Source organism: Molothrus aeneus, chromosome 6 (genome assembly GCF_037042795.1).
Source record: "Molothrus aeneus isolate 106 chromosome 6, BPBGC_Maene_1.0, whole genome shotgun sequence".
Taxonomy (NCBI): domain Eukaryota; kingdom Metazoa; phylum Chordata; class Aves; order Passeriformes; family Icteridae; genus Molothrus; species Molothrus aeneus.
Window position 1 is genome coordinate 19,284,905 of NC_089651.1, and position 19,096 is coordinate 19,304,000.

At 39.3% G+C, this 19,096-nt stretch overlaps 1 protein-coding gene across 1 annotated transcript in view; it reads right to left on the minus strand.

The window, feature by feature from the left end:
* The window catches only part of SLC1A2 (solute carrier family 1 member 2), an 86,192-nt gene that overhangs the window by 35,183 nt on the left and 31,913 nt on the right, over positions 1 to 19,096 (minus strand). The gene's annotated exons all lie outside the window — the stretch shown is intronic.

Sequence of the window (19,096 nt, forward strand, 5' to 3'; positions counted from 1 at the left end):
AAATTTAATGAAGGGTTTGTGGGTTGAAATACAGACTGGGAGAAATTGTTCATCAAATATCATCATGGGAAAAAAAGGCTCACCTTGGGGATATGAGTTAAATTTGTTACTAACAAAGAGCAGGATAATGAGAAGTCCTTAAGAACACCTTCCTGCCACCCTTCTCTCCTACCCCAGGGGCGCAAGGAGACAGGGCATGGGGGTGGGGGTCAGTTCATCACCAGAGACTTCTCCCACAGCTCAGGGAGAGGAGTCCTTCCCCTGCTTCACCATGGTGTCCCTCCCACAGGAGACAGTTTCCTGTGAACTTCTCCAGTGTGGCTCCATCCCACCAGCAGCACTCCTGCCAAAACTGCTGCAATGTGAGTCCCTCCCACAGGCACAGAGTCCTCCCAAAACTGCTGTACCATGAGTCCCTCTCAGGGGCAACTGTGCCCCTCCAAGTGTTGCAGTGTGGGTCCCTCTTACACAGGGTGCAGTTCTCCAAGGACAGGCTGCCTCAGCATGGGAACAGGGCCCCTCTCTCCATGGGACTCCGAGCCTCCTCTTAAGCACCCACCCGCTCTGGCGTGGGGCTCCTCCATGGGCTGCAGGTGGATCTCTGCACCCCAATGCGTTCCCATGGCCTGCAGGGCCTCACCATGGTCATCAACACTGGCTGCGCAGGAATCTTGGCTCCAGCGCCTGGAGCACCTCCTCCCCCTCCTTCTCCACTGACCTTGGTGTCAGCAGAGCTGTTCTTCTCACATGTTCTCACCCCACTCTTCTCTGGCCACTTATCTGTGCAATAATTTGGTTTTTTTTTTCTTTTTTCTTTAATTTGTTATCACAGAAGAATTACCACCATTCTTGATTGTCCCAGTCTTGGCCAGCAGCACATCTGTCTTTGGAGCTGCCAGGGACTGGCTTTGGTGGACATAGTGGAAGCTTCCAGCAGCTTCTCACAGAAGCCACTCCTTCTCCTCCCCTGCTACCAAAGGCAGGCCATGCAAACCCAATAGAAAGTGATACACACATGAGTGCAGGACTGCAAAAGTCATGCCTCTAATTTTCTCAATAGCTGAGAAATTATATAAATAGCAATAGACTCCCTTTTTATATATAAAATATTAAAATGCATTAGAAAAAATATTAAAAATGCTACTATGAATCAAACATTTCCCCTAAAAGGTAAGGCTATGTAAATATGAGAAATAGGTAAAGAACAAAATTTTTATTATCAAGAAAATAATACTTTTTTGGTCTTATGCCAGATTAGGGCAAGATTTTAGAAAATCTTCCTCTATAATAGTAGACTGAGGTTTACAGACCTCAAACAGGTCTGAAAAGATGTATGAAGTTTCAGTGTTCTCAGTACTGAGCCATTCCCAATGAATCAAAACTTTGTTTTTGTATTGTACTACTTCTTGTCTTTGTAAAGTTTTTCAACAGAAAGTTATTAGACTTGTAATAAGAATCCAGTCATTTTGATGCAAATATTTCTACAATTTTCCCTTTCAAACTGAAATTGCATTTCTTTCCAATACACTTGATGGTTAAAAAAAAAAAAAAACACTTCAAAGTGCATTAGAGAATACTCCTTCTTCTTTTTTTAAGGGGGAAAAACCCTCCAAGTGTTGTAACCTTTATTCTGCAATTTTAAAAATATTTCACAACAGTGGTCACAACAAAATGTGCTTCTGACAGTGAAGTAGCAAAGAACACCAGTGCACATTCTGACAGCTCAAGTGTGAAGCTTGCCTTCCTCTCAAAGACTTATCCATGCAAGTATCAGAGATACACAAGGATTAGCCAAGGGATAATGTGCACAACTTGAGGAATTACAAGAAAGATGAGACAGTGTCTGCACTTTTCATGTACATGGGCCCCAAAGCCATGAAATCACTGGTGGAAATGTGCCAAAACCCCAAGGAACTTGGGATCCAAACCTTGCAACCAAGGATTACAACTAGTTTCACTTGCATTCCAAGGATGAATATATAACTTGTTCTGACCTATTATTCACCACAGGTTAATTATGTACTCCTCAGAAACTCTGAAATATGGACAGCTGAAACTAATTCAAAAGAAAACCTTGGAGTCTTGCTCACTAGTAAATAATTGGGTGGAACTGAAATGGATCAGTAAACAGAAGTACTTGATGATTTTACTTTGGGCTAATCCTAGTTTGGTTTCCTGGAACCTTTTCTACTTTTCAAAGTTTCACGCTTTCCATCTACTTCAAGATTGTAACATGGAGTGAAATTCTGGTAAGTATGGGCTTTTTAAAGAAAAAAACACAGTAGGAAAATATGCTAACTGTGCACCCATGTTACAAAAAGTAATGACAGGTGAATATCAGAACATGAAAAATGGTACCACAAAGGAGTTAGCACTGCTTTTCAACAATGAGATATTTATCACTGGACCAGAGAGGAAGTATTGTTCCAGGCTTTTGACTTTGTTGTGGGAGGAGAGGAAGAGAAAAAATAGTGAAATATAAACCTTCTAGGAAGGATAAGAGAAGCTTCTTGTGTAGCACATGACAAAATTGGAATTTTGCAACAGAAATTTTCTATCCAATTACTAGAAGAGGAAAATCTGTTTATGTCAGAGTCACAGAAATTAATTTTTATCTTATGGACTGAGATATCTTCCTTGTGCTGGTTTTGTGCCTCTCTTTGCATCTTGTAAATGATACTTGGCTCCAGAAGAATGAAGAATTTTTGCACCTGAAACCTGAAGTCACATGATGAGATAACTGCAAGAAGTGCCTATTGAAGTCAATGGACGATGCACAGATGTACATCAGGGCAGAGTTATGGGCCCTTATGAATCAGACCCCCTGGATTTGTTCTACTCCTCTGCCCTCTCCCACTGACACTGCACACTTTCTTCATACTCTGAAGGCCACAGTGCCACGTTAAAGCATTCAGGGAAGGGACTTAAGCATGTATAAGGCTTTCTTCATTTTCACGCTGACAGAAAAAAATGAATGCATGACGGAGTGGAGCTTGACTACATCCCAGCTCATGGGCAGTACCGTACTCAAGTACAAAGCCAGAAGTCTACCAACAACCAGAGGCCCTCCTACACATTTGAACATCCTTAATTTAAGCTCAATGTTAATGGTACCTCTGTACATAGGTAAGTATCACAAAACAGTGAAGAATGCATTTTAGCAGCTGTGATCTCTCAAACATGCACATAGTTAAATAAATAATTGTCGCATTGTGCTGAGCTCCTATGGCAGTTCAAACAAAGGGCCCATCCTGAATGCTTATCTGAAACCCATCTGACCAAAACATCTTTTAGTCTAACTCCACTGAGGCCAGAACATAAAAACATAAATTAATTCTGCTCATTATTTTCTTATGTCATTATGACAAACAGCCAAACAGCTAAGCTCCAAAACAGCTCCACAGAGAACTCATAAGTACAGAAACCTTCAAAGATTATAATATTTACTGCTAACTACAGATGCTTAATAACATTGACAGGATTTATGAAAAATGAACCAAATATTGGAAAATAAGCAGTCAAGTAGTCACATGAAACAGCACATACCAAGAGCTAGACATACGTTGTAGCTTTTGAATAATTTAACAAGATGTTCTGCTTAGCTCTGTCACCTACCCTTCTCCCTTTTGAGGCTTTCTCTAGAAAAGAGAAAAACTCCTTTGAGCCCAGGAGATTTTACTTTTATTCACCTTAGAAGAGTACAGAACTGTCCCAAAATGAACAGTCTGGTTTTTTCACTGATTTCAAATGTGCTTTACCCTGAGAAGTTGATACATAAGTGCATTAATAGAACTTAGTATCAGAATTAACTTCAATTTTACTCCCTTTTAAGCAAAGAAACAACCTCTTGCCTGAATAATCCAAAAGTCAGCTACTGTCCCTCAGCTTCACAATGTGCACGAGGTACAAGAAAAAGAATCTGTCCATAAACATTTGAATTTACATTATCTAAATATTTACAGATAGTTTTGCATGTAAGATATACAGTGCCATATGAGATAATCTATTTATCTGCACTTTTTAGGCTGTAGTCTGTTTCTCTTGCCAGTTGCTACACATAATGTGCCAAAATGCAGGAAAATAATTTATTAAAGCACTAAGGTCCCTGGTATGTTTTGTTCCTACTTCCTCCTAAAGCATTTTCCTTAGGCTTTCTCTCAGTTCCCTCTGGACTAGTCTGCTCTCCGTATCTCTTCACCTTCTTATTTCTTTCTTGTATTCACACTGAAGCTTCTAGAACTAAAAGGCTGGGGGAAATGTTTGCTTTTCCTTTGCTACCAAATGTAACTCCTTTCCTCACAAAATTAAGGGTTAATGATTTACACAGTGCTTGAGTGACAATGCTCTTTTATTTTCAGTCAGTTACAGGGAAAGAACTCTCTCTCAGTCTCCCAAATACTCCCCCATCTTGGCATAAACCTAGATTACAGAATAGAGGGGAAAAAACAATCTTTCATTTAAATGAAAAATGTAGGCAAAGGCCATAACAAGGCTAGTGAAAACAGATGCTGGGGACAAAGTAAATTATCAGAGACCATTTTTATTCTGTTCAAGGTATTTCAGCTCTGTCAATTAATCAAGCAGGTATTCTCAGTACAAAAGTCTGCTTTGTTTTGTAGCAATTAGTTCAATCGAGGTAGCAAGAGCTGTTCTTGAGAAAACAACCTTGGACAGACAGGCTTAAAATCAGGGTTTAAGAACTTCTCTTGAGCTACATGTTTATTGTCAGACCAAGCACTGGTCTCTTCTGAAGCAATGAGTAAACAGCAGCTACAAAAGCCCAATTGTTCCTAGAAGGACTGCTCTTCTTAAGGAAAGAAGAAAAAAAGAGGAGGCATAGAAAGTTGAATCAGCTTTTTTGACCTCAGAATAAAAAGTGAACGGACTGCAAATCTTGTCTTGCCAACTTTGTAGTACTCAGACAAGTGGTTCAATAGTGGCTGGAGCTGAAAAGCCATGGCAAAAATGGTCTGATGAAGTTTGGTGGACAGCAACCTTGGTGATTCCTCACTGACAGAGCTCCTCCTAGCAATCAGTGGGATATCATTGGAGTAAATGAGAGCTTAATATGCTCTGAGGAATATTTGCTAGCAGCTAATCTCTCTCCCTTTCCCTGGAGAGACAGTATAACATTAATTATTAAGGATAACATGCTGTGTTCGTGACAGGGAGAGGGAGTATGGATCTGCTCCACCACATGATCAGTTTACTCCTGTCTCATATGAAGGAAAGGGCCTACTCTGGTTGCTAGATAAAAGACGAGTGACTAGGAAAACTTATGGAACATCACCAGAACAAAAGGGATTTCACTAGCTAGGTTGAAGGAGTCCAAACTGCTTGCCACAACTCTTTTGAAATTAGGGCTCAAGCATGAGCTCACCAAGAAACTTCTAGTTTGAGTTCAAATAATGTTCTCTGCTGCCTAAATTAATTTATATCACAACAGCTGCTGAGCTTCTTTAGGGAGACAGTTTTGGATTTTACCATTCTGCTGTGCCATGCCATGTGCTATAGTTTGGGGGTTTCATTTCTTTCAAATCACACTGGAACTGGTAAAGCTAAGCATATAGTGCCAAAATATGACAGGCCATGCAGGTGAAACAGCAGAAATATTTTTATTATGGAAAACACACATTAGCTTTGGCATCACTCCTGCTATATAACGTTCAGTTGTTAAATGTTGCATTATATATCAGTAAAATAATCTGGTCAGGTCTCAGCTTCTGCACAAAAATAAAAAAGTGCAAAACCAAACACACAAAGCTTACAAACAAGAGTAACATAAGCTTCAGTCTGCAAAAGAGTCTGCAGTAACAAGGGTATAAATGGCTTGCTGCTGCTAAGCCCTTCTATTGAATTTTAAGTGCATTGTGTAGGCTTTTTTCTTCTTATTTGTAAGACATTAATGAATTCTGAGTGGAGATTTACTATGGAGCCTGATTTGGCCTAGGAGCTGGTATTATAAGCAACACCCTCAAGTATGACTTGCCTTTTTGTAGCAGAAAAAAGAACTTTTCTCCCTGGAACAATTTACAGCCATGTTGTTTCCTCTGAGTTAGCATTTACTGCACATTTTGTGCCCACAGCATCCTTCTGGAGAAGCTAGCTGCTCATGGCTTGAATGGGTGCACTGTTTGCTGGGTTAAAAACTGACTGTGTGGCTGGCCCAGAGACGACTGGAGTTAAATCCAGTGGAGGGCCAATCACCAGTGGTGTTCCCCAAGGCTCGGTGTTGGGGCCAGTCCTGTTTAATATCTTTATCAATGATCTGGATGAGTGTTCTCTCAGTCAGTTCACAAATTACACCAGGCTGGGTGGGAGTGTTGATCTGCCCCAGGTAGGAAGGCTCTGCAGAGGGATCTGGACAGGCTGGATCAATGGGCCAAATGGCATGAGGTTCAGCAGGACAGAGTGCTGGGTCCTCCCCTTGGATCACAACCTCAGAGAGTATGACAGGCTGGGGGGAAAGTGGCTGGAAAACTGCCCAGCAGAAAATGACCAGGGATTGCTGGAGAACAGCAGATGAGGCAGGGGAGGGCCAAGTGTGTGCCCAGGTGGTCAAGAAGGCCAATGGCATCCTGGCCTGGATCAGCAATAGTGTGGCCAAAGGACCAGGGCAGTGATTGTCCTCTGTACTCAGTACTGATTAGGCCACACCTCGGATCCAGTGTTCAGTTTCAGGCCTCTCTCTACAGGAAAGATATTGAGATGCTGGAATATGTCCAGGGAAGGGCAGTGGAGCTGGGGAAGGGTCTGGAGCACAAGTATTGTGAGGAGAGCCTGAGGGAAGTGGGATTGTTTGGCCTGCAGAAAAGGAGGCTCAGGGGTGACCTTATCACTCCCCAGAACTGCCTGGAAGGAGGCTGTAGCCAGGTGGGGATTGGTCTCTTCTCCGGGGCAACTACAGATAAAACAATTAAAATGGCCTCCCGCTGCAGCAGTGGAGGTTTGGATTAAAAATTTGGAAAACTTTCCTCACCAAAAAGCATTGGAACAGGCTGCCCAGGGAAGTGGCTGAGTCACCACCCCTGGAGTTAGTTAATGTAGATGTGGTACTTAGGGTCAAGGTTTGGTGGAGGAGTTTGGAATGAAGATTTAACAGCTGGACTCAATGATCTTAAAGGCCTTTTCCAGCCTAAATAGTTCTGTGATGCTCCAGTTATATATTCAAGTGGCTGATCAGCAGCATCCTCACTGAACCTGAGAAGAACAGTGGCCCGTGTGACCTGACTTCTTACTCTGATTTAGTTACCAGTTTCATCTCTTTCTTCTGATTTTTTTAAAGTATTTTTCCATGAGATCGTTTAAGAAAACAACTCTTCATGATCTACCTGAGTTTGCAATCCTTAAATTTATGCTACATTTGTTTATGCTTTTAAAACCCTATTAGAATAGTCATGAGATTTCATGAGACTCATTAAATACTTCCTTTAAGAGTTTCTCCAGCTTTTAAATCTGACTTGGGAAGCTAAATTGTCCTGTAGAGAGAGAGAGTAGTCTGTACTTGATAGCAGGTGCAAAGGAAAATGAAATATAATATCACACTAATTTTTTACAAGTGTATGATCCTTTTTTCCATATCTATCCAGGTCTTTTCACAAACACGTATATCACTGTGGAAGAGAGACTTTTCTCCTCCCTCAAGGTTTCTTTATGTCTGACTGACTAATGTATTGACTTATTTATTAACTAGGCTGCAGGAATACGTCTCAATAATAAGAGAGGTAAAGATGATGAATCTGCCAGGCAGGAATTCTTTTCTATTCATAATCACACATCCTGTGTATGGCCACATAGATGGCTTTCAATAATCTCTCTAGACAGACCACAATGCATGGATAATGCCTTTTCCTATGCTCAGTTTTTCTTATTGACTTGCAGCTTAGATATCGTGGAGCATTTCATAGCATGTTGTGTGGAAAAGTATATTAGTCTCTATGGAGAGATTGTGAACTAAATTCATTTTTCATGGAACCCTGCACCATAAACCACATGAGGCCAAGAGATCACATTGAATCACATGGATTTTGTTAGAAAGAATAGAAGTGTATTTTATACAGACATGTATGTACCTCCATACCTAGAAACTCCTTGAAATTGTCAGGTAGATAGGGATAAAGCAACCAGGATAACAGCTAGGTGTTAGAAACTATGAGACATTTCTGCAGTAAGTTGCAGAAGGGGAGCTGTGTAACACCACCTGTGTACTCACTGCATGGTGGGTCTGATGGAGGGGGGCCATGGGGAGCTTTACAGGTGTCCTTCCATGTGGCAGCCATGCCGTGCCTTTGGGACCCTGCAGAGCACTGCCTTCAGGCATCTCCTACCTAATCTTATGAAAAACTGACCTGAACACCTCAAAGAGTGTGTGTATTGGAATGTATGAGTTAACTGACTCTGATTTAAGGGTCATGAAAAAGCCTGATGGAAAAAGATTAAGCTACAGTTTGTAAGAACAAAGCTAAGGTAGTTATTCAGACCTCACACAGACAAGTGTCCATGTAGGCTTCCACAGTCCTTGGCAAGATTCAGATTTACTCTGTATTTCAGACTTTAGAGGGATATCAGTTCTATATGCAAGAAGGGACACCAGTTTGTTTCTTGTTTGGAATAAACAAGGTGCATTTCTATCTCCAGGGATTTTATTCTACACATCATTCAGAGTCTAAAGCAAGAAGGAGTGGTTTAGACCAGACAGTATAATACCTAACATAAAGATGATCATTTATTTATGTAATAATGCACATGTGGAATATCTGCCAATTTGCTGATAGGACTTTATAGTGGTCTAACAACCTGGGACAGTGCATGCTTCATTACCCAAGAATTATGGACTGAGGCTGAGATGAAGAATTAAGGATGAATCATACTATTATCATCATGGCAAATTATACAATAACAGTGCGCTTTGTGCAAGAAGTTCTTTCCTTACATCCTCAGAAACTCTGAAACAAGTAAAATCATGACCTTGCATTTGCTTCTACTTGGGGTGTGACAGGCAGCACAAAGAAAAAGGCTATGAAATTACTGGGGATTAGCATAGTTTTCAAGGGCACTGGGTAAAGATTAAGCCAGTGAGAATGTGAGAAGACCAGAGATGTAGCAGCTCCTAGACATGCTGGCTAGGGACAAAAAGGAGTAGAAGATTGGGGGGTTTTGTATAATTCAGAATAGTCCACAGAAAGAGAGACTGATCAAGGAGCTCTGATTGAGATAGACAGTAAGAATTAATTTGTCAAGACAAGGGGGAAAAATGCAGTTTGTCCTATTAATTTATTTCTTTAGAAATGGCTCTTGAAGCACTTTTTTTCCTGAAGTAAATTGTCACTGATTTGTGACTGCAGGTGGCTACAACAGTGATTTTTGACCACATCACTCACACAGAACAAGTTTCTAGTGGCCATGTAACTCCCCCCCGCCACTATGGCTGAATTAGTGCATCAGAACTCTACAACTAAGCAAGTTTTAACTGAATCTGAACAGTTATTACCATTCATCTAGACATCATTAGGTATAAAAGGATTCAATCTCAATTACTTAGTTTATTTTCTCACCAAATCTGTGTATTAACTATTTATTTTAAAAGTATGATATATATTAATGAGAAGAAAAAATACAAAAAATTAGGAAACCCTCTATGGCCACCTCATCATGACCATTTTTCTTTATCTACTTTGAAAATTCCCTATAGTTTTCATAGCAGTACGAAAATGCCCACCTACCCATCTAATGGCTCAGGAGTCTTAACTCATGCTGTGCTGTAAAATTCCAAGTGGTTTCAAAATAGTACCAAAGTATTTTCCAGCTAAAAACAGTGACCACAGGTGTTACTGCTTTAACCTGCAAACAAAAGTTCCCTCTCATACCAAAAATTTGTGTTTCTTTTCCAATATGCTTTAGAAGCTACACATCCAACAAATTGCATCTCAAAATACTAAAAGCCCTTTATGTTTTCTGAGAAGTGACTGAGTAGTGCTGTGCTATGCATAGGTTTGCTATGCACATTCAATCAGAAGACTAGAAAAATCAAAATAAAAAACCCAACCATCAGAGCTACTCTCCAACAGCCAGTGGCAAAGGTCTGAGTTAGCTGACCATTCATATTTCAATATTTTCCTCTAAATCCTGTAAAGTGCACAGGTAGATACAAGTTTGACAAAGCTTCAGATAATAAAAAGCGACCAAAAACACACTCAAAATGCATTTGTTTCCATGAGATGTTTGTCAATGAGCCAGCATGTAACAGTGTATCCAGCACTAATTCTGTTTGAAAACATTCCTCAGTGCTTCCTGCGGGGAAAAGCTCTCTTCCAGAAACTGTTGTGGATGGAGTCAGAAACTGCACAAAGAGCAACTACTAAGAAGCCTACAAGAAAACAGTTGAACTTCTATGCAGAAAATGTCAGAATTTGAATTAGTGTATGAAAACTCAAAGTCCCAATTTGCTCCTACATACCCTAATGGATATTACTTCTCCTCTGAGTACAGATAATGGTCTTTCTCAACTGTTCTCCAAAATCTGACTTACAACCATAAAGCTAGTAAATTTGATTACTGCAATCTCTGAGTGCCAGAAACCTCTACAAAAGTGCAGAAGTTTCATAGCATAACTTTATAAACAGATTTTATTTGTTCCCAGTACAATATTACCTCACAGGGTAAAAAAAAAAAAAAAAAAAAAAGAAAAAGACATTTTAAACTTTTTCTCTCACCTTATGACATATTTAGCTTTAAAAACATCCCATTCAATAAACTCCTTGCCATTCTTTTCTCTTATTTCTTTTCTTTTTTAGCTTTTCTTACCTAGAATGACTGCTTTCCTTTTAATGCAACTACACTTTTGTTGTAGCCAGATATTCAGATTGCTTTCATCACAACTATTTCTCCAATAAAATTGCTTTGGCCAAACTGCTTATGCTCTTGAAAAACATCTCAACGAAAATTTCCTGGGCTGGGCCCTGAAAAAGTGAAGAAACTTAGTTTTGAAGACATACTAGCTCCCTGCAGTATGTTAAAGAGATTACAGAAATCACATGTAGCATAACAGAATCCCTTGGGATACAGCTTAAAAAGAGAGCTCCGTGTGCTCCTTGGAGCAGTATTTGTGATCATACACAGCAAGCTTTGAAGAGTGCATGCCATCTACTGGAATCAAAAGGACTTCTTACAGAGGAAGTCCTAAAAACAGCAATGACTTTCACCCAGTGTAAAGCATCTTTTCCTTTGTCTCATGTGCCTTTGTAATTAGGGTTTGGAACCTTTTTTTTATATTGTGCCTTTAAAATAAATGAAAAACAGTGGTAATCACACTTTGACCACAATCTTGCGAAAGGAGGAAAAAGTTTCCTATTCCCATGGACTAGTAATTTATTCTAGTAGCTGCATCAAATGGAATGGACATAAATAGGTTGCTTGGGTGATCTGCTTCTATTAATCTCTCTTACAAATATATCAAAGATGTCTGTTGGGAAACTACACCCAGAAAACCCATAGTATTAATGTGGGAAGTCATAAATACAAATTGGCTTTCAAAAAGTAGAGTATATTTATGATTATGGACCTGAAGTTGGGTGACTGGGTTGCTTTCTACATGTGACACCCTCAGGGCATGTCCCACTCCATCAAAGGATCTGCCTGTGTCCCCCAGGTCTGCTTACATTCATTTTATAGATGCAAAGGGGTTGAGAGAATGTCATGAATAGCAGGAACAAGATTCTTTTTGGCATTCCAAAAGTCTCTATCCTAACAAGCACTTTCTCAAACAGTTTATTTTTCTTGCTTATTTATTATTGTCTGCTGGACTGTAGCACCACTTGGAGTAGTCTCAACTGAAATACTGAGTTGACTTTAGTGGTGCCTTCTCAGAGAGGTGTTTACCTTCAACACAGAGCAGCACAGTTACTGTGTAAGTGTTGAAGATGAGTCTTTATATCCAAAACTAGTGAGGCCCAACAGCAGGTTGCATTTCTGTGAGCTGCTGAAGTTCGTTTTCTTCACGGTACAACTACTGCTGCTGCATGTGAAAACTAGGATGGATTTTATAACCTTGGCCAAATTCAAACATGGCAACTTGAATTCTAAAATGTTCAATTTTCCAGTTATTCCATGGTGTTTTAATATGAAGAGTGAAGCAGGTAAAACTAGAGGGGTCATTTAACTGGGTTTGAAATCTCTGACACTGAGCAGCTCTAGATACCCAAGACATGACTATAAGAAAAGCAGGTAGCACAGTATTTCCCAAAGTACTGTCCTAGCATTCATTGGTCTGTGGGTTGAAGATTTCAAGTGTTATCCCAACATAAATTGTATGATTCCTTCAATACAAAGTTAGAAAAATTAAGCAGAAGGACATACCACAAGCAATTTTTCCCATTCTGCCTTGTGAGATTTATAATCCAGATTGCTTAAGGAGAGACCAAGCCTAAGATGGCTTTTCTAAGATGGAACCTCTGTAGAACACACTGTACAAGTAGAAAGCTTGCAGACTTTTAGCTTAAATTATATTCATCTACATCTCCAGTCATAAATTACAGAATGGTCTTAACCCAAACCACATGCACTATGTCTAGGTTTTCCATTGTGAATTCCAAAGCATATTATGTAAACATCATGTCCAGCAAAATGGTGATGTATGGCAGGTGCTTTAGTCCAAGGAATAGAAATTTTATGCCCCATAATGAACTCCCATAAGGTAAATCCTAAGGCTTCTGCTGAGTTTTTACAGACTTTTCTACTAAAGTCACTTGAATGTTTAGATAAAGTTGGAGCTGTGGAAAATCTCACTCACTTTTGGAGGAAGTTATTGCCAAGAAATAAAGAAATCTCACATCACTAAAGATCTAAGCAATGGATGTCTCCACATTAGCTTGAAACAGGATAGTAAAACTGTGTGAAGCATGACACTGCTCAGCTGTCACTGGCTCATCCCCAGGCCAACATGAGAGGAAATGCTAACAACTGGAGGCTCACTTTACAACATATCACACCCAAACATGATCTTCTGGTCTTTTAATCTAATGAAAAGAGAGCTGGGACACAGCTGAGAGTTAACTTGGCAGCTCTTGCACATGTCCTTAAAGTACACATTTATCTGGTTGGCTGAACTGGTCCCTATCCACTGAACCACAGGAAGATACAGCCCCAGAATTTACTGGGCAACTTCTCATAAAAACACCCCAATTTAAAATGGAGTTTTAAACTGCAAACAACTGATGCCTAAATATCAAATTGTAACTAATGGCTGTACATATCCCAGCTTATCTTTTTAATGATGACCAAATATTAGGTTTCTAAGTATTTATGGACATTGAAGCTAATACTGCTTTGAAAGGGCCTAATGGTTATTTTTATTATATGCAGATCACCTAGAAAATTCTATTTAGTTAGGAGGCTTTAGCTTATATTTCTTTTATTTATTGCATTTGTATTTAGTTGCTTCAAACCTCTAATAGCACAGGACACTTGAAACAATGATTCATTGCCATTGTCCTGCTGTTTGTAGCCAGCAGTGAGCTGGAGTCCCAGCTGGCCATACTGCTTCTGATTCCTGGCACTCTCACTCAAGCTCTGGCTGTCAGCACAATGACCACAGGGGTCCTCAGTGCAAGCCAGTGCATGTCTTGATCATTTACATTTACAGCTTCTTCCTCATCAGCAGATTGTACCTTCAAAAACAACAAGGGGGAGAAGCAGCCACAGTGGACACTAAAAATACACTGGACCAGTAATGCTGTAGTCGTGTCCATTTAATCATGAACTGAAATTACGGTGCAAAGTTAAAGAAGGTGCTTTAAGGTTTGTGAAGAAATTGCTATTAAAAATCCACAGAGTACATGACCTAGCTTTGCATCCCTGCAAACAATACAGTATGTACTACTTTAGCTGTCTTTGGCTACATATTTAGTATACAGATTTAAGTGGGAAAATTTTAAATGTTTTCCACAGCAAACCTAATTGAAGAAGCATTCTCTTCAAATGCTCTTTAAAACTCTGCTGCCCTACCCACGTATCCTGCAGTTTAATTTATGGTACTTTTCCGCCAGATTAACTAACAGGTAACACCAATCAAAGCACAAAGTTTGTACTACTGAAATATTTAAAAAGCTCTGGGAATGAAAAATCTGTCACCATGCATTCTTGTGTCTTTCCTGAGGCATCACAGAGTCACTGACTTGAAGATACCTCATATTTTTTTCAATTCTCTTTCCCTCTCTCTCACTGCCCAGCTCAAGCCTCATACACTAACCCTGCTACTTTCTAATTACTTCAAACTATAGGTTTTCACAGTTGCATTTACTGTAACACAATCAAACAGTTCAGTCTTGCAGTTCTTGAATCTCTTAACTCAGATTCTTCTGCTGCTAATGCTTCTTTAAGCTATTGGTGCAGCCCAAATATCACCCCATTGCTCAGTGAGTGGCCAGAGCAAACATCTCCTGTGCCCTTTTGGCCACTTCATCCTTCACAAGGCACCGGTCAGAGAATGTTTCAGAATACACAAGTGTCCCTTAGGACATTTACACAAGCACTGTGACCATCCCCAAAAATGATGAGCAAGCTCCTTCAGCTGATGGAAACCAGAAGATTCATCAAAATCAAAGTATTTTCTCTAGAGAAAATATCAAAGTATTAACTTCTTGGAGAGGAGCCCTCAGCATTTTCTCTGACCAGTTTCTCTCCCTGTCTCATCTCCTTCATCTGTCCCCAGTCCTCTCCTCCACAGCAGCAGGTGGCCATTCCCCATTCCTTGCTGTCCCCCACCACCTGCCTGCAGAGGAGAAACTCCAGCTGTGTCATGCTGCACATCCAGGCAGGCTTGCCAGAACTCAGGTAAAAGTCACCTTCCAGAAGTGTATGCGAGTGACATTTTGAAAAATTTCAAGCCAGAACCAATGCATCACTCCCCTTACCATAATTACTATATTTATTATATTTCTTGACAGGTTCACTTGAACCTTCAAGGGGTAAAAGTGCAGTTTGTTTCAATTCCTAGCAGTAAACTCTCCCTACCAGCTGCCATAAAAATAAATTCCATTGGAACAAATAATGTCTTCAGCTTTCTTAACATGTTATGAAGTTTTACTTCTAGCAGATTTCAGAAGGGTTTTGCCTGGCAATCATGGCACCACCCACAAAGAGAAAGATCTCTTCTCCCTCTTGCTACACGGCAGAAATCTACTGGAGATGAATGGGCACACCTTTTGCTGGTAAAAAATGGTGTGTTTTCTGCAACCACTTTATGAATTGACAATTAGTGTCAGAAGGCAAACTGGGCTAAAAGAAAATCCAGTTTCCTAAGAACTTCATGGAGCTCAAATTTTGTCCCAGGCTAATGTAAATTTGGGGACACCCATTAACTCCTCTATAGTTTTTGTATTCTGGGCTATAACTGACAGGTGGCAATGAAATAATTTTATAAAACATTTAAATTTATTTTAACCTTGGATTTATTCCCATTCTGCCTCCTTTTTCATTATTCTGTTTTAAACTCTTCAGCAACTGAAGCTTAAAACAATGGAAAAAAAAATCTTCAACTGATGCAGGAGGCCGTGATTCTTTTTAGTAACGTGAACAACACAAGGGCTCCATTTTGGAAGGAAAAAGATTCATCTGAAATGACCCAGGTAATCTGACATACACACTTGTAGAGTGACAGGAGCTAGAGAATATGGTTTATGCTGGAGGTACACTCCTTGCAGCTGTCTTGACTCCCCACAGTGGTTTGAGAGCTGGTGCAGATTTGCAGAAGGCAGCAGAGGCCTGGGCAGAGCAGCACCTTACACCCCCTATTGCTGTGTCTCAAGCCCAAGTTACCTACCAGGCCTTGCCTTCACAAGGCAGGCAGCTGGTGAGGACCACAATTAATGACCTCTGCATGTTTGCCTCTGGCTCTCTGTTTTAGTCATTTGATCACTTCCATGGCAAAGACTAATGCAAAACATTTTTACACACATTGCTTTTTCCCTGCATTTCAGTACTGCCTTGCTTGCTAATTTATTAGCACAAATAATGACTCACAGGTGTTTTGCAAGGGATTATTTATAACAGGAAGCATAGGTGTTAGATGAGAAAATACATTCCCCACCTATGGTTAAAAATAAACATGAAACATGAACAGTAAGGGTGAACAAATATGGTATAGGAAGGTAAGTGAAAATATACAAGAGACCAAAGTTATAAAATGAGGCCTTAACCTCTTCTATTCATGTATGAAATCCGACTTTTGAATGAAAATATAGAACCTCTGCATTTTACTGTATTTTTTCAACAAATAAAAATCTTCTTGGCATCTCCTTTTTTTAGTTACTCATCTCTAGAAACATGGAACTTGACTATCCACTCTACTAGCATTGCTTAGCACTAATATCAAAGACTCCAGAATGCCAGAACCTGTTACCCAGTTTCCTGGGTTGCTTATATGAAGAAAAAACACACTATTCTGATTGCTCTCCCTCCTCTCGCACATGACTTGGGTTAAAAACAACTTGGCTTGTTATTGCACTTGCATAAGTGTGCTACAGATTGCCTGGTATGATGAAATGCACACCTGCACTATCAGAAAATCTACTTTTAAAGCCATTAAATGGAAATGGGTTTGCTTTGTTAACACGGTATTTTTATAGCACAGACACAATCTTATTAAACATGTTAAATTCAGTATTGTTTTTAATAAGTTTTATCTGTATGTAGCAAAAAAGAAGATGAGGGTTGGGGAAATTCACCAGAATATTACTACAGTTTTTAACAGTAAAACAACACACTTGGTGTCCATTACTCCATAAATGAGTCTTCTGTCACTCATTTCAATGTCCCTAGTAACATCGGCTTATTTTGTCTCTCTTCTCATTTCCTGCTTTATATGAAAGAAGTGTTATTGTCATTACAACTGTATAAAATCTAATTGAAAGGGGATGTCCCTTATTCTATTCATGTGCGTGCCCATGACCATATTTCAACTCCCTTTACTCTTACCTTGGAACATAAAAGGTTTGTCCTCCATGCCTCCCAGTAAAAAGCTGTTCTGCTTAAAAGAGTCTAAGAACAAAATAATTCACAGGTTTTCTACAAAGTCACTGAACTAGCATGTTACAGTCTAGACTCACTTACTTCTACTGGAAATAATAGCTCTTCAGACCATTATTCTGTACAGTAATGTCCCAGACTGTTACTAAGCATCACCTAAAAGAAAGCTCACCTTCATGCTGAATCCTGAACTGTGTTTTTCCTCTTTATTAATTAGCTTTTCCAAGTTAAGCAAGGTCAGCACATCTCTTTTTCTGTCTCTCACTTGCCTGTCCCTTTAATCTCCTTACGCTTATTTATTTTCTGAGCTGCTACCTCTCACGCATTGACAGATTTATACAATTTTTAAGTCCTCAGCCCACTTAGGAATTGTCTTGGGTTCTTTTCTTTTTTTTCTCTCGGAAGAGGGATTTTTTTTCTCTTGGTTGTACAGGTATGTATGGCAAGAGAAGACCTGGCTCTATGAGTGACCAAAATTAGGAGTACATAAAGCTCAGCAATATCTTTTCCCTGGTACAAAGGAACTTATCGTGTGGGACATTACCATGTCTCTCAATTGCCTATTTAATCCTAATTCAGAGCTTAGTCAAAATTCAGGGCTTGAGAAAAATTCAGCAAAGGTTTGGAACACATTCCCATTTTAGATATGCTAAAATGAAGGTCTGTGATTTCCTAAGGTCCACACATATTTTCATCTTTGTAAGGGACATCAACATGATTTACTCCTCCCATCACCAGGCATAATGCTTGCTTTAGCCCAGGCTATTAAGAAGTATGGGAAACCATCTGGGTACCCTGATTACAGCTACTCTGGCAAGACAGCAGCAATACCACATTATGACAGTTTGATAATCCAGCCAGGGGAGTTCTGATCTGAGTTTAGCTTGAAGTGATTGATTTCCATACAAGGGAAAGGAAGCATGCCCCAAGATCTCCGTTTGCATATTTGTTTCTCACACAGATCCTCCAGGCAGTTTAAATATCTGCTATAAAATCAGATTCACAAAATTACCTCAATTTTCTTAAACTTCCTTCATCCCTGGGCCATATTTGTATGACAAATAAATGAAACATCATAGAATTCTGGAAACCCTATGTTTTAGTTTGTGACAGCATCATTAATGCAATTTAATGCTTTTCTTTTTGAATAATAAACCCCTCAGCTGTTCAGCACAAATAAAGTAATATATATGTGGTCTTCATATGCTTTTTGAATAAAATATAAGCAAGAAAAATCCCAGGAGGTCCATCAAATGCAAACATGCAATACCAAAACGAACATGTCATCACTACTTGCCAAGATACATACTCATACCACCACTCCTTGGTGTATAACCTCAGAGAGGAGTTAAACTAGCAGTAGATTTACAATTTCTACTCTGCAGATTCCTGACTAGGGGTCACATTAATTATTACAAAGGTTGAAAGGTGAATCTTTATACTAAAGCAAAAAAAAAAATTACAGCTGCTGATTTTGTTTATTCTTGCTAATACATATTTATTATAGATATATATTATGAGCATCCATATATATGGTTGCACATAAAAATCTATGAATTTTTTTCCCCTCAAAAGCAAAACCTATTAGAAAACAAAAGTAAAGTAACAGTGGAAATGTTTTAGCAGCCTTAACACAAAAATGGTTACGTAAAAAGATAGCATTAGAAGTTGTTAAACCAGGTTAACTCAGGAAGAGATATAAAAATGAATGCTAATATATCCAAAGTATACTAATAAGCATGTTTGTAATCTGAAGTAAACAAATAGAAGAACTCAAATTATATGTAATACAATAAACAATGTCCCAGGTCTGCATATTTGAACATTTTTTCCCTAGCCAAATCTTTCATTGTTGAGAAATATTAAAGGCATACAGGTTAGAAAATATTCTTAAATGCAGAAATACATTTGCAGTTTTTCTAAGAGCTTCTGAAACTCTGCATTTGCAGAGTAAAGTGACATAGGAATTTTTTCACAGGAGCATGAGCTAGAAAGCACCAAGTAACAGAGCTTTATTCAAGTAGTATTTGACTGTGGACAGGAAAAATTAAAACTCATTTGCAAGAAAATTATT